The sequence below is a fragment of the Dipodomys merriami genome, unplaced genomic scaffold (assembly GCF_024711535.1).
Source record: "Dipodomys merriami isolate MVZ:Mamm:240054 unplaced genomic scaffold, mDipMer1.0.p SCAF_6, whole genome shotgun sequence".
Lineage (NCBI taxonomy): Eukaryota > Metazoa > Chordata > Mammalia > Rodentia > Heteromyidae > Dipodomys > Dipodomys merriami.
Genome location: NW_027206179.1, coordinates 24,581,466 through 24,597,337, shown reverse-complemented (window position 1 = coordinate 24,597,337; position 15,872 = coordinate 24,581,466). Strand labels below are relative to the sequence as shown.

Below are 15,872 nucleotides of genomic sequence, written 5' to 3'. Positions count from 1 at the left end.
GCCATATTGACTTTGGGTCAATGGGAAAGAAAAGTGTAATTTAAGATAGATACTGACCATGTCTTCTGAGATATAGTATAGGGGACATGCAGCCAGCATTGCTTTCATCTTTCCTTAACCAAACTTAGACCTTAGTAACAGGCTTGCAGAAGAGCAAAGCAGCAAGCACGAAAAACCAAAGCCCAAAGAAACCACTGAACTGTGACGCTGTGCCCTCCTCCCACCCTGAAGAGTGATCACCAGCTCCAATGAAGGTGCCAAAGTCCTTGATCTCTGATTTCAACGACTAACTGATAGATTGGGCACATGAATGACCCTCAGATTAGCAGCAGCCCTGCAATGGAGATTCTAAGCATGCTTGTATGGCTCTGATGTGGAAGACAGGCCCATCCCTAGGCAGAAAAGGCTGTCAAAATCAGATGGGATGTTTCACGTCCAGTGTGGACTAGAGGACAATTGCCTTGGCCTACAAATGCCTATCCAATCACATAGATCAGGCAAAGGAAGCCTGGCTGCAAAATGTTAAGCTCTCCCCAAACACACATACTCTGGATTGGCAGGATTTATTTGGCATTCGCTGCTTAATGACTGAGCAGCTTGCTAGAACTGATTTATTGGCTCAAGGCAGAGCTGGTAGATCAAGGTCTTCTCTGACTGCCATTGAGCAATCCAAGGAAAAGGAATTGGGATTGATGGTGTCTACCTGTATGGATTTTTATTTAGTTTCTTCGAGGAGACAGTGAACATCCCTAGGGATCTTTATAAATAGAATCAATACTCCCTAGTTGGAAATCTGGGAGACGAAATCAATCATTCCGAGAGAATGTTTTGCATCCTAGTGTTTGCGCTGTCAAGTTTTCCAATTGTGGCAATTTCCATTGCTTTCAGTTGGAATATGCAAATTTTCAGGCGGTAATGTCTCTTAGAGCAGGAATTCAGAGTAGACACTCAAAAGTTAGTCCCTTTCCCTTCCTCTCAAAGATCCATGTTAAAAACACAAAAAATAAATTTCAAAAAAGGTTATGACTTATGTAGCGTGCATTTTCCTGGAAAATTCATGAATACTATTGGAACCCTTTTAAAGAGCCAGAAAGTAAGGGAGGAGTTTTGTGTGTGTGTGTGTGTGTGTGTGTGTGTGTGTGTGTGTGTGTGTGTGTGTGTGTGTGTGTGTGTGTGTGTGTGTGTTGAGGGGGGAGATAATAGGTCCCCTGCCCCAATGAGATAGAAAAATGGAAAATCCAGGTGCTTGGCTGGAATCATTCACTGGCTAAATGGTTTCTCCACAGGAGCTTTGCAGATGTTTGTCTCAGCAAAATGAAAGATTTCCTTAGGTTGTAAAACATGGTCCACTCCTCCCCCATTTCTTTCTCTCTTCCTTCTTCCCTGCTTCCTACCTTCCCTCTCTTTCTTTTGCATGATCAAAACTTAATAAATGTTATATTCATAAATGTGTAGACTCAATTTGTATACTATATCCATATCCAGTCTGAAATTGCCATCATCTACTTTCCGGAACCACAGGCTAAACTTTCTATCTCTAACACAGTATCTTCATGATTTGGTTAACTAAGCCACAGAGAATAATATGACCTTCCAATAATGTATTATCTTCTAAACAAAAAGAAGAAGAAAAAATGTTAGTCACTGGTGGCTTATACCTATAGTCCTAGCTACTCAGGAGGCTGACATCTGAGGTTCACAGTTCAAAGCCAGCCCAATAAGGAAACTCCTTGAGAATCATATGTCCAATTAGCCACCAGAAAACTGGAAGTGGTGCTGTGCCTCAAAGTGGCAGAGTGTTAGCCTTGAGCAGAGAAGCTCAGAGATAGCACCCAAGGCCTGAGTTCAAGCCCCATGACTGACAGAGAGAGAGAGAGAGGATATTTTTATTCTTCTTGTGGTAAAACAATGAAACACACTGATTGCAGAATTAAATGTTATAATTAATACATTTGTTTAAAAGTTTATGAAATGATACTATCTAAGGATTTAAATACCGTTCTCGTTTTTTATCTTGTTTCATGTATGTTATGTCAAAGTTTCTGAATTGAGGATTTAAAAGTTCTGCTTCAAAGATTGACTCTTGTACCCAAAGTTATAGATGTGCATTTTAGTATAGAGAGGATTCTATAATTTTTTTTGCCAGATATTCACAGAGGTACATGATCCAGAAACAGTTTAAAAAAAAACTAATGATTTCCATAAACTTCATTGTACTCTGTACTCTTCCTTGCAGAAGAAGTAAAATAAAATGAGAACAAGTACAGTTCTTTTACCTTTGAGTCCTTCTGCAGGTTTAGGATAGGTAAGTTCCTTGGCCCTACTCTATGCTTTTGAAGCATTGTCTTCTATTGTATCTCCAAGGTCATTGGCATGCCCAAGGAAAGCTAGTTTTTTCCCAAGTGGCTTCTTCCTCCTGCCCCACAAGCTCACATACATCCCCCTAATTCTCTGAATGTAAGAAAGTCACAGAGCAGCAGAATATCTTGTGGATGTGTGGCCCTCAGGAACTGTTTGTTTCCTAACATTTCTCCTTGCTGTGATTTAAAAGGTAATGCCATTTATTTCCTATTACCTCTGGAATCCAGAGACAAGGTCAAAGCAGTGTAAACTGTTCTTCAGACATGCGGAAGTAATGACCTTTTATGGGTTTTTAAAAAATATTTTATTCTACATAACTACAGTGTTATATCCATTCCCATGTCTTAATGTATCTTATATATAGTTATGCTAGTTATAACAAAATACATAGATAATACTTTACGTATCAGTACTTAAGATAAGTTTTAAAAACCAAACAAAATATGTGAATGGCACTATAAAATAGTTTCACCTCAGCATGGAACTTGGACTGATTTTTTATTATGAGTAGCTACTTTTTTATTACAAGTAGTTAATGGATTTTTAAAAATTTATATTTTATTTACAAATGATTATATGTGAGTTATAGTTTATCCTGTTCTTTATATGTTCAGTCTATTTTGATCTGTTACCCCCTTCTGTCATTTTCCTTCCCACTCCAGAAAACACATATGCCTTTACTTAATTATTTGTACTTCTTTTCCAAGAAAAGGAAATCTGAATATAATTCATACAATTTTTCCCTTTAATTTCTTTTCAATGATGGGTTTTGAACCCAAACCCTCACATGCACTAGGCAAGCACTCTACCACTTGAGCCCTACCAGTAGACTTTTACTTTTGTTGTTTGCTTTTTGTATAGGATCTTGCAAACTTTTGCTAAAGCTGGCCCCCAAATTTGATTTTCCTGCTTCTACATCCTGAATAGCAGGAATTACATGTGTACTACATGCTCAATGAGGAGTCTGACTCCCTTTTAGTCAATTTATTTATACCAGAATAGGAACTAATTATTATTAGACATTTATTATATACTAAGCATGTCACTTGCATTGTTTGCATTCAGTCTATACAAAGATTCTTTGATATAGGTATTGCTTTCAGCCTCATGTTATAAATGCAGAAAGCAAGCTTAGATCGGTTGTATAGCTTATCAGAGATCATAAAGCCAGAAAGGAGCTAGCTTGTTAGGCTAGCCCAACTTCCAAATGTACAAATCAATCATGCTGGAAGGTCTCAGACTCGGATATATTGAGACAGAAATGCTAAGAATAGGGTTAAGTTCCTCTCATTTAACAAGCCTACAGGCAGTGTGATACATAGAAAACTGTGAGAACCACCACTTACAAATTTTAGAATATATATTACAGATTTTTTGGAATTTTTTTGTCATCTTTAAGGAGCTATACAAATGAGTTGGCACTCAACAAAGCAGTTTACCAAGTGCGTCTTTATCAACATCACCCTTTCAACATTCCCACCCACCCCTCCCAGCCTACCTTGTCCCTTATTCCTTAAATTTTCAGGATATATATTTATTTTGTTTTGCCATGGAACAAAGCAGTTTATGTACATAATGCATCTTGAGCTGAGTCATCCTTCAACATTTTCACTCCCTTTTGACCTATTTTTCTTAACTTTAAAATGGGACATTTTTAAAATGGGGCATTATCATTATTTACTCATTTACATTTAAAAAAAAAAAAAGGCATGTGAGAGTCTTGCCTAAGACGTATTACCTTAGTGTTTTTCGGTTCACACTTTGGGAATTTTGCTGTTGTGATACCTTGAGTGTCTTATGCATTCACTCATGATAATTGAGGGTGAAGACCAAAACACTTGTGCTTTCTTTAAAACAAGAGGTAAAACCCAGTGAGTGAGTTGAGTTGGTGCTGTTCTCAAATCTCAGGCGAATAATGCTGGATGAGATTTGCACTGAACTGATCACTATTAAAAAAAAATCCTGGGGCTGGGAAGGTGGCTCAGTGGTAGAGTGCTTGCCTTGCATGCATGAGGCCCAGGATTCAATTCCTCCTCACCACATAACTAGAAAAAGCCAGAAGTGGTGTTGTGCCTTAAGTGGTAGAGCACTAGCCCTGAGCTGAAGAGCTGAGGGACAGCTCCCAGGCCCAGAGTTCAGGCCCCATGACCCGCCAAAAAAAAAAATCCTATGAAATGAGGATTGCTAGTTGTACAGAAGAAAAAATACTTTTAAAACAGTTTAGCAATTATTTTAAAAATATTTAAAAACAATGCATATCATATTTTCCAACTATGGGAGGCAACTTGATCAACTTCACAATCATGGTTCTGTTGGCCCAGTGTAGTTTTTGATCTCCATGGTGTGCAATCCTGACAGAGGTCTGGATTCATATCCCTTTCTCTCTCTGTGGTTATTGATGAGAAGATACCCATCCATGTAGAATGTCATTTGCATATTTCCCAAGTTCAAGGCATTTTGATGTTAAATGTATTAGATTTTGAAGAACTTAGGTGTGATTAGATGTAATTTAATATAGATATGGCCAGACTTAGTGTCCCTGGGTAGCCAAAATTCAATTTTTTTTTAATTAGTATTTCAGGGGAAAGGCCTCCTCCAGCCACAGTAATCGGATTTTCACTGTATTTTTTATTCCTTTCCAGATCTGACTGTCTTAAAATTTAATTACTGTTAGCAAGACCTTTATAAGAAGAATAGAAATATTCTCCTAATAGTGTTAGCATATTAAATGTAATTTTCAGGTAGCCCTCCTAGGATTCCAGCACTCTTCAATAGAGCCAATTTAGCTCCCTCTTTTTCTGTCCTGACAGTTCATGTTCAACTCAGAAATATATTCTTTCCCTGACTCCTCTGATGCTATTGCCATTCCATTGTCCTGGTGTGTTAGAAATGTTAATTCATTAGTGATAAAAACTCATACAATCTGTTACGCGTTTTAACACTGTGCTTACAAATATCATTCAACATTCTAACTGTAGTCCTTCTACTGCTTCATGTAGACTTTTGCTGATTTGTTAGGGGTTTAGTTTATTTTTTTAACCATGTCTTTTAACCATCATTTGTATTTGAAAACAGAAGGAATATGAAAAAGCACACAGAGGTGCTGACATTAAAATGCAAGAGGGCAAAAGGCATGTTTCACAAAAACCAAGATCAAAAGAACCCCAGAATACATGTCTTTAAAACATTGAACTCTGGAGTGGCACCTGTGAAAGGGACAGGCCCTGGCTTGGTCAGTCGGTGAGGATAGCTGGTCGCTCTAGCTCAGGCTTCTCCTGGACTGGCCTCAAGTGAAGGTTTAGCCATGTTGTCTCTAATCCGAAAGGTGATCAGCACCGCAAAAGCTCCAGGCCTGTTGGAGTCAAGCTGTGTTAGTCGACTGGACTGTGTACATTTCAGGACAGGTAGTCCTGGACCCCTCAAGTGGAAAGCTTGTGCCAGGAGGGGTGGTGGATGAATCGAAACAAGCTCATACAAACATGGATGAAATTCTGAAAGCAGCAGGCTGTGACTTCACCAATGTGGTAAAAGCAACTGACTAACATGAATGACTTTGGTACTGTCAATGAAGCCTACAAACAATTTTTCAAGAGTGATTTTCCAGCTCGATCTGCTTAGCAGGTTGCTGGCTTACTCATAGGAGCCCGTGTTGAAATTGAAGCTATAGCTGTCCAAGGGCCTCTCGCTATAGCTTCGTTGTTAGTGGCCTCAGTGTGCTTTACTCAGGGGTTTTCATCATATCTTTAACACTAATTTTCACAAATTCATACATAGGAAAGATTAGATAATGAAAATGATGAAGTTACTGATGCTATAAATTACACTTTTGTACACTTATATGGCTAAGTACAAGTGTACAGAGACATTAATTACATAGTTCAAATAACTAAAAATAAAGGAAAAGATATTATTCACAATAAAATAAAATACACATTTTAGAGATGTGAGCAAAATTAAAGTACTCAAACTTGAATAGTACAGGTAAAGGAGAAGGAGGTAGACCAAAATTTTATGAGTAATATTTTTCTAATGGAAATAAATAAGCATGTAATCTCCCGCGATATGATTTTGTCTTGGGGTTTTTGTTTGTTTTTGTGGGAGTTTTTGTCAGTCGTGAGGCTTGAACTCTGGGCCTGGGCGCTGTCCCTCAGCTCTTCAGCTCAAGGCTAGTGCTCTAACACTTGAGCCACAGCACCACTTCCTGTTTTCTGGTGGTTAATTGGAGATAAGAGTCTCACCAACTTTCCTGCCTGGGCTGGCTTTGAACTGCAGTCCTCAGATCTCAGCCTCCTGAGGAGCTAGGATTACAGGTATTAGCTACCAGCGCCTGGCTGTTTGCTTATTTTTAACAGTTTTAAATTATACTTGAAAGTGCAGTACCTAAGAAAAGAGGAAACCATGGAGATCAGCTGTTTCATCTCACTTTGTCGATCTTTACATTTTTACAGATGTATTTGGGCTATACAATTTACATGTAATCATTTTGTTTGTTCTTTAAAGTCTTTCTTGTGTGTTTATTGGGAAGTAAGGTAGATCTTGTGGTGTTGTCCAGGCTGGCATCAGACTCCTGAGCTCAGGCAGTCTTTGGCCCCAGCCTCTGAGCAGCTGGGACCACAGGTGCTCACTATACATTTGGCTCTCAGGTTTTTCCTCAGTTTAAGACAACAGTTACATTAATACTAACTCGTTATAGAATAAATTCATACAGAACTATATAAATTAGAAAAGGAAACTCATTCCATTCAGCTCTCTGAAAAGAAGAAATCACTCTGATGTAGTTTGGATCTTGAACATACCCTAAAAACCTCCAACTCCTGAGAGATAGATTTTTAGGAATGGAAAGAAGTGAAGTCATAGGTGTGTGCCTTTGAAAGAGATAGCGAGTCCCCCGTCTCTTTGTTTTGCTTCTAGAGCAGCGTGATGTGTGCAGCTTCCTCTACCACAACTTCCTGTTACCAACACCATCTTACATAGGCCCGAGGCAGCAGGACCAATTATTCAGTAACGGAAACCTCTTGAATTGTGGACCTAAAACCTTTTTCCTCCCTATTAAAAAAGGAGGAGGACCCAGGTTCCAGTGGCTCATACCTGTAAACCTAGCTACTCGGAAGGGTGAGATCTGAGGATCACAGTGTGAAGCCAGCTTGGGCAGGAGAGACTGTGAGACTCGTATCTCCAATTAGAAGTGGAGCTGTGGTAGAGTGCTAGCCTTGAGCAGAAAAGCTCAGAGAAAGCACCCAAGCCCTGAATTCAAGCCCCACAAACAAAAAACAAAAAAAGGAGGAGGATTCACTGCTAGGAGGTTTGCATATAACTAGTAGATGGCTACAAGCCCATATGCTTTGTCTACCAGTGTAGACACCATTTCCTGGATCTGACAGGAGAACGTCAGGTTGGTTCAGCTCAGGTTAGAAAAGCACTGGTCTGAAGCCAATCACTCTAAGCTAGGAAATCAGATATTCTAGCCAGCTGAAGTTTCATATAGGTCATAAGACTAGGTCAAACACTAGTTCAAACACTAGAATGAGGCTTGAAGAGGTGAGGTGACTCCTGCCTGTCATCCCAGCTACTTCACAAGAAAGATCTTGGTTTGGCAAAAAAAAAAAAAAAAAAAAAAAGTGGGAATCTATCTCAGCCAATAAACTGGTGTCACCCCAGCTCTGCAGGAGGCATGAGGAGGAGGATCACAATCCAAGAAGGCATAGAGAAAAATCTAGAGGCGCTATCCCCAAAATAACTAAAACAAAAAGGGTTGGGGAATGGCTCAAGTGGTAGAGCACCTTGCCCAGCAAGCATGAGCCCTTAAATTCAAGCCCAGTTACCACAAAAATAAGTAAATAAAAGAGCTGGAAGTAAAATGTAGGTATCAATTGACTTGTGAACGGCTTGGGTCAGGATTTTGAGACTTATTTTCTACCCCATAGAAGAGGCAATGGGTTTTTGTTACTTGTGACAAAAAATAAATACTACATGTTGGCTTTTCAGACCTATTTCCAGTTACAGCAGTCCATTGAAGTGTAAGATATCCAAGAAGAGATACCTACTTTTCTTTCTTGTTTTAATAGTCCTTATCTTTGAGAATACATAATTTAAAGCTTGCTTTTTCTTCCTAAGGAACTCAATGGGTCAAAACAGTTTTTAAGTTTACATAATAATTCATATAAATAAATTCAGACACTTTATTAGCTGTAATAACTCAATCAGTGTATAAATGTTGAACCATCAGTACAAAACAATTCTATTTTTAATATATATTTTTATTGTAAAGATAACAATTGTATTTTAAAAAAAAACACTTTGGCTGTAATTTTCCTATAGCCATTTATATTTATAAGGATATTATTAAGATTAAGAGGAAAGAACATTTGTAACACCAGATTTGTACTAAGCCCTGTGGGGAAATGAATGAGTATGAACCACCTCTCCTGCCCTCAAAGGGCTTACAATCTCTTCTCAAGTCTTCCATTGGTTCAGCAATTGGAAAACCTTTAAAAAAAAATTCCAAGGCTGAATATCTCAGTAGTAGAACACTGGTCTACCATGTACTAAACACTGGTGAGTCCCAGCACTGCAAGAAAACATAAGAGCAAACATTCCATTTCAGTAAATGTTCATCTATGACTCATAAGTATTAACAGTGCTGATCTTACTACTCTATAGCAAGTACTAGAACCTTCTCTATAACTCCAGTTAGCTCCAGTGAGGAAAACCTTAAATGCTCAATGGACTTGACACTCTAATTAATATCCCTGTTTTAATTATAGCAAGTTTGAAACTAAAATATACATAACAATCCCTCATATACATGAACATATTAACAGTGCTGTTCTTGACTAATTGAGTGGTAATATTTAGATTTCACCTTTTAAAGTTTGTTGTCTGATGTTAAATGGAAAGGTATGCATCTGTGACTAAGAAAAATATATAAATCTTTTCTTGTAAAATATTACTTAAATTATCATTGTGTGTTATAGAGAATACCTACACAGAAACTTATTTTTTTACCAAAATAAAAAAGATTTTAGTAACTGGTATCCATGAAACTTGAAAAAAAAACATTTAATTCTGAGAAGAATGGAGAAAGAAGTGCTGCAGCCAGGCATCTGAAGAAACGTGGGGGCTGGCTTCTTAAACTGGAGTCATTTGGGACAGCATAGGAGACTGTGACTACAAGCTTGCTGCAGCTGAGTCTCATTCATTCAATACATCTTAAACAACTTTGGCACTTATGACTGGAGAGGGAGCAACACCTGCAGCCCTGCACTTGCACCAAGAGGTTGTCAGCCTATAGGCTTCTAATTACTTGGAATTAACATAACTATATATTTCCAGGCTTGGCTTTAATTGAAATGTTTATTCCCCAAATCAGAAACAGCATAACAAGATGTCTTTCATATTTGAATGGTCCCCACTACTATTTCCTCTTTTCTTAAAATAAACATACAGCATTCTGCTAAATTATAATCAATAAGGTCACCTAGTTAGTGATTGGGGGGAACTTCATCTTAAAAACCTTAATAATGGATTTCAGCAGAAGGTACCTGGCTGGCCTGGTCAGAGTTCAAAGTGTTTGCATTACTCAGTTGTTTGTTGTCCCTTCAATAAAGCAGCTACTCTTAACTACTTCATTTTTTTTTTCTGTTGAGGACTACTCTATATTATTTTCTATTGTTTTTAGCACATGGTAGTAAAAATATATAACGTTTGTTCTTGCATCTGGCTTCCTGTCAGAGAAAGAGTTTTGAGACAACCAAAGTGGGTGGTTTCACTCTGTGCCCAATAAATGAATTTTAATTCTCATTGAAGTAATGCTTTACTTTTCAAACTACAGAAGTTTGCCAACTGTCAATTCTAAGCAATTGTCTAATATTTACCAAGATAGTATATGCTATATGCTATATAGTATATGTTATGTGCTAAACTGTATTTTTACATGCAATTATTTAACTTGTATATGCTGAGTTTCCTTTTGATTCAGGAATAAATGATTTTTGTCATAAAATATCAGAGAAACTCATGACTAGAATAGCCACATTCCTCAAGTGGTAAAACACCTGTCTACCAAGTGCAAGTGTATAGATATGGGTCTATGTGGGTGTGCACGCAAGTGTGTGTATGTGTATGGTGTACATGTGTGTAGATCTATAGTCTTATCTCAGGATTGCGTCTTTGTGGACTCTGTGTTCTAAACTTCTTTACTAAGGATGCCTACAATGCAGTTACTCATCAGTGCACTCCCTTTTTAAAGTGGCTAAATTCTTGTATTCCTCCTAGAAGTCTTTAACGGGGTCTCAACAGTGTAAAATTAAAGTGTCAGGGTAGCTGTGTTTCATTCTGTGTTGAACTGTGTTTTTAGCTGGTAGAGGTCAAAGCCGCCTTCCTTCCGTGGATCATGGCCTCTCCTTGTTGAAAACGCACATTCATGTACACACATGTATTATGTGAAAACAAATAGCAATAAGGATACCAATCAGATGGTCTTCAATTAGGAAAAAAGTATGCTTGGATCTTGGGAGATGAAGGAGGATATGTACTATAATCACGAGAATCTTTAAAAGTGGTAGAGAAAGTCACAAGATAAGAGGAAGACTTAACCTTGGTTTTTTTGTTTTTTTGTTTTCACTCTCCTCCTTAATTTCTACTCTTCCTCCAAGGCTGGTTTAAGTCTGCAAGGTGAGCTTTTGTTGTTATTCTAATCTAAAGATCATCACCTCCTTGAATTGATGAATCTGTTTTTACCATATAACCTCATATACTTAACAATCTAGAGCAACAGTGTGAGACTTCTCATGTGTAGAACTTATTTAAAGCACAGCCAAATTACTGCGTATTTTTAACTTCAACAGGTTTCAGATTTCTTAACCAGATCACAGCTTCTTTGAGTACAAGCACGAATAGTTCTTTGCTTTTTGTTTTGTATGGTTATAGGCAGTATAATGCATTACAGATATAGATGGTTAGTAGTCACATGTTAATATGCTAGCACCCCAGAATGATAATAAAGATAATAGGCCCTAGTAAGTCCACAAAATATACTTGTTAGTTCCTAGCCCATGGCCAATGAATTATGGAATGTGACACTAAGCATGCAGAAGCTTCTATAGCCAGTAACATTGATTGAACATTTGAATATGGAGCCAATGGGCTTGTCTTGAACAAAGAAGCCACTTGAGTTATTATCAATACTGCTCAGTGAGGCTAATCTGATGTGACAGCAAATCAGCACAGAAGAGTCACATATTGACCCATAAAAGACCAGAAGGTAAGAAAATATGGCTGGGTACAGTAATTCAAGACTATAATCCAAAATACTCAGGAGGTGGCTTAGATGGTGGCGGGGGGGGGGGGGGGGGGGGGGGGAGGGCGGGGAGGGCGGGGAGTAGGTAGAAGGCCAGTTGGAGGCCAGTCATGAGAAAAAAAGATGTTAGTGTGACTTCAACTTCATCACAAGCAGTGACCTAGTGTGGCAGTGTACAACTGGCATCCCAACTATGTGGAAACATGCAGAATACAGTGCACCCTTCGGGGCAGGGATGGCAAGTAGGAATATCACAGCCCAGACCAGCCTGGACATGAAGGCAGACATCGCTTCAAGCAAAAAAGGGGCTGTGGAGGAGATGATGTAAATGATAGAGTTAAGACTGTAAAGTTCGGAATTCAGTTCCCTGTACAAAGGAGGAGGAGGAGGAGGAAAAGAGAAGGAGTAGGAGGAAGGGGAGAGGAAGAGAGAGGAGCAAAGGGGAGAGGAAGAGAGGGGAAAGGAAAGGAAAGGAAAGGAAAGGAAAGGAAAGGAAAGGAAAGGAAAGGAAAGGAAAGGAAAGGAAAGGAAAGGAAAGGAAAGGAAAGGAAAGGAAAGGAAAGGAAAGGAAAGGGGAAAGGCAGGAAAAAGGAGAGGGAAGGGAAGGGAAGGAAAGGGAAGAGGAAGGGGAAGGGAAGGGAAGGTTTTCTGACATTTGACAAAAGTAGTTGAGAAGGCCATGCAGGCCAGGGATCAGGACTCTATTCATCATAGATTGGTTAAATTATGTGGCCTTCTCGGAATGCTAGAACTTATCAACAAAAGTACCCCTTGACACTCTAGACTGCAGCTCCTCCTCTATTTATAAATGAAAAATCAAGGAAGGCTGTGACATCCTTCAACTTCCCACACCAGAGCTTGCAGAACTCCCCTCCTGGCTCTAAGGCAAACTCTTTTCTACACCATGCCAAATAGATTTAGACCAAGAGAGATCTAAAGATTCCCTGGCACAGCAAATAGAAGGCTGAGAGTATTACAACACTTGTATGAAATCCACCCTGCAGCTTGTGCTTGGACAGACTACTAGGACCCTCCTCCTTCCATAATCTGCTGCCATCATTTGAAATGTCAATAGGAACAAGATAGTTTTCTGGCTCTGTGCATATGGGAGGGAAAAAAATGAATTCTTGAAAACTTCCCTTCTACTGAAATTTAGAATTTTGAACTATTGATTACTCTGCATTATTTTGCTGAGATATAAAAGGAGGCTTTAGATTTTGATTTGTCTCCTTGATTGGCTCCTGAGCAGTAAACAAATAGGATATAACTGTGTAGCCCAGAAAACGGTCATCTATGTATTGGAGACAGGGCAACAGTTTGACTGAGTGTGTGCATTGGTGGTATGGTCTCCTCCTTAAGACTTCTACCAAGGCAGATGTTTTCACACTCCCTGCCCTAACTTTCTCTGGAGATTTGTTTTTGGCCACAGGACCTTCTTGAGAAGTGCATTCATCTCCCTTCTTCCTCCAGAACTTTGCTACCTTGCTTTCTCAAGAATACACAAGTATCTCGTGTCTACTCTTGTGTGTTTTGGTAGGGGACACCCCTTTGTCTCCAGGCAGAATTTATGTTTCTGATGCAGTCTATCCTGTTGAGCATTGTGTGGTAGAAGCTGAAACAAGATCTCTGTCAGGTCCACCCACTTTCTGTATTCTCTTTCCTCTCTTCCTTCCTTACAGTTTTTTTTCTGGAGAAAGTGCCCTCAATAAATCATATAAATCTCAGGTTCTGTTCTAGGATATCTGACCAGAGATAGATTATGCTAAGTAAAACCTTTTCTATTTTCTATTACCGCAACTAGTTTATCCTCTCGCTTGATTTGAATTAAGAAGAATATCTAATTATCTCCTTTAAAAGATATCTGAATTTTGAGATTCTTTTGAAATATCTTGAAAAGTCTTTATCTCCTGAGTTTGGATTCCTTATTATTTTTGATCACCAATGTCAGAGCAAAGCAAAACTGTATTATAGAACAAGTAGCTATTTCTGAGCATGTGTTAATTGCTATTTCTTATCTGATGAGCCCATTGTAAAAGTTTCTTTGCAAGAAACTTAATGTATCTCCAGAACATCACTATTTTCTTGTACAAATACACACACACACACACACACACACACACACACACACACACACACACACACACACACACACACACACATGTTTTTGAACCTGGAAGTTTTTACTCTGTTGTTCCTTGGGAGCGTGAATCTTCCAAATGGTTTTCCTTTTAAAGACCTTGGAAAAAGCTGCTTTATTAATTTGTGATAAATAAAAAATTTGCTTAAAATAGCAAACTTGGAAACATATGATTTCCAATTTTGTATTCAAATCATGTCAGTGGCATAGGAAACAGGGTTTATTTGGGAGAAAGCTACCGCTATTTGCATAATTTTCTTGGGCTGCAACATGAGGAAAATCTGGCTGCTTATTACTAGAGCCTGGTTTAACTTTGCTTTCAAATATTCATTCACTAAAATCTTGGTGGTGTTTACATTAAAAAATGCACTTAAGCTAATAGAAAAATTACCTACTCTTCCATTTCCTCCCTATCATTTTGCAGCCACATATGTTTGTTCATACATCTAATTGTCAGTCATCTTCACTAGCTATTTTCATTAGAAATTTAGAAAGGATGATATAATCACTAAAACTCTAGCCACTAGCTTCAGCACTGTTTTGTTTCTCCTTCTTTAACCATCTATGTTATCCAATCTTTTACCATCCTTTCATTCAGGAAGTGGCTATAAATGACATCTTCCTTGTCTCCAATTTCCTAAAATCATGGCAGTTCTACAAATGTCCTTCTTAATTTCCAGAATTCCCAAAATAAAATCTACAGAGTGGTTCACTTTGAATGAATACAACTGACTTGCAAGTTTTCTAGGGTCTTAAATACAAGCAGAATCATCCCTGATTGTTCCTAACTTTGATTACAAGTTGATGAAACCCAGTCTTCTACAATTGAAACTCAAGCATTTCCCACCAAGAAAATAGGAAATAGATATTTTTGAGCATATTAAACAAATACTTATTTGTTTGTCAATGGAATTCAAAATGTGATCCCTATTTTCATGCCAATCAGATTCCAAGAGAGAAGACAGACAGAAGCAATCACACTGTAGTGTGATTTATACCCATGTCCACCTCTCAAAGCTGAAAGAGGAGGAAAGATAAGAAAACTGCTCATCTGCTGTTTGGGACAAAAAGGTCGTAGAAGATTTCTGGTAGACATGATTTGTTACTTTAATTTAAAAGGGTAACTTTAAGGTACCAACCCTGAATTATTTAATTCTTCTCTTTATCATTGCTTAAGTCTTTCACTTCTCAGTCAAAAACCAATCTTCTTCAAGTCATTTAATTTTCCCCCATAACTACTTTCTTTCACTATCTACCAATTTCCTAAGGATTAGCCATAATCTAGTGACAGGAAAATTGAAATAATAATAGCTTAAATAGGATGGAAAGAATTTTTCCAGCTGGTTGCTTGTAAAATGTTCTCTTGATAAAAGTCTGTAATACTAGTTTTTCTTTTAATCTAACTTGTTAATAGTATTGGGTTGGGTCTAAGGTTTAAGCAAACATGGTCTCCACTCTCCCTGTGGCCCGACTCAAGCTCTAGTTCACATGTTATACTCAGAACATTGTTATATGGATTATTCAGAATTCATATCTTTGAGAAATCTAATGCTTACCGAGGTACAAAGAGATCCATTTAAATGTTGGTGCTGATGTGTATGGTATGGCTTCCAGACTGGTTTCTTGTTCTTGTTGTTGTTGTTGTTTTAACTCTTGGCCTCAGCACTGCTCAAGGTTAGTGATCTACCACTTTGAGCCACAGCACTACTTATGGTTTTCTGGTAGTTAAATGGAGATAAGAGTCTCACAGGTTTTCCTGCCCCAGCTGGTGTTGAACTGTGATCCTCAGATTTCAGCCTCCTGAGTAGCTAGGATTACAGATGTAAGCCACTGGGACCCTGCCCAGACTGGTTCATGTCATTGAAATTATAGTAAAGTGTTATGTCTTTAGTGATTTTTGACTAGAGCTCATGAAAGGAATATATATGTAGAAAACTGGTAGCTCACACTTAGAATCACACTTAGGCTGAAGCAGGAGGATCCTGAGGATGAGGTCAGCTGGTGCTACAGAGACTCTTTCAGTTTTTTCTTTTAAAACCTATGATTACATAGTCAATATTGATGAAATTGAGAAAA

The 15,872-nt window shown here is 38.3% G+C and overlaps 1 protein-coding gene and 1 pseudogene across 2 annotated transcripts in view; both read left to right on the top strand.

The window, feature by feature from the left end:
• Positions 1–15,872, top strand: part of Gpc6 (glypican 6) — a 985,788-nt gene that overhangs the window by 599,984 nt on the left and 369,932 nt on the right. The gene's annotated exons all lie outside the window — the stretch shown is intronic.
• Positions 5,666–6,108, top strand: LOC138813589 (2-iminobutanoate/2-iminopropanoate deaminase pseudogene; annotated as a pseudogene).